The sequence below is a fragment of the Etheostoma spectabile genome, chromosome 7, assembly GCF_008692095.1.
Source record: "Etheostoma spectabile isolate EspeVRDwgs_2016 chromosome 7, UIUC_Espe_1.0, whole genome shotgun sequence".
Taxonomy (NCBI): Eukaryota; Metazoa; Chordata; class Actinopteri; order Perciformes; family Percidae; genus Etheostoma; species Etheostoma spectabile.
In genome coordinates, this window is record NC_045739.1 from 10676586 (window position 1) to 10676934 (window position 349).

At 42.4% G+C, this 349-nt stretch overlaps 1 protein-coding gene across 12 annotated transcripts in view; it reads right to left on the reverse strand.

Annotated features, from left to right (window-relative positions):
- Positions 1-349, reverse strand: part of huwe1 (HECT, UBA and WWE domain containing E3 ubiquitin protein ligase 1) — a 56241-nt gene that overhangs the window by 24797 nt on the left and 31095 nt on the right. The gene's annotated exons all lie outside the window — the stretch shown is intronic.

Here is a 349-nt window from a genome sequence, read left to right on the forward strand (position 1 = left end):
GTATTCAACAATAACACCAGTACAAACAAAGTACATATGATGAGCACAGATATGTAAACAGTCAACACAAGAAGCCGTAGTATGTGCAGAATGTGTTTGACGTGTTCCAGGGGAAAAACCTAAACAGCCAACAGACTAAAGACAGACATCGACAGGTGTTTTGATCTTCGGTTCGAGTAAAGTGGTGAACTTTTTGAAGTCAATCGGCTCACACAGTTGTGTAGACATCCCAGTATAAATCCACGTATTAACCCACATTCCCTCCCGCTTTTAGTGTTCCTGCGTATTCATTAACCAGCTATTGGGTTGCCGGTAAAAGCCCACCTGTAGTATTCTCTGTCCTGCTGTT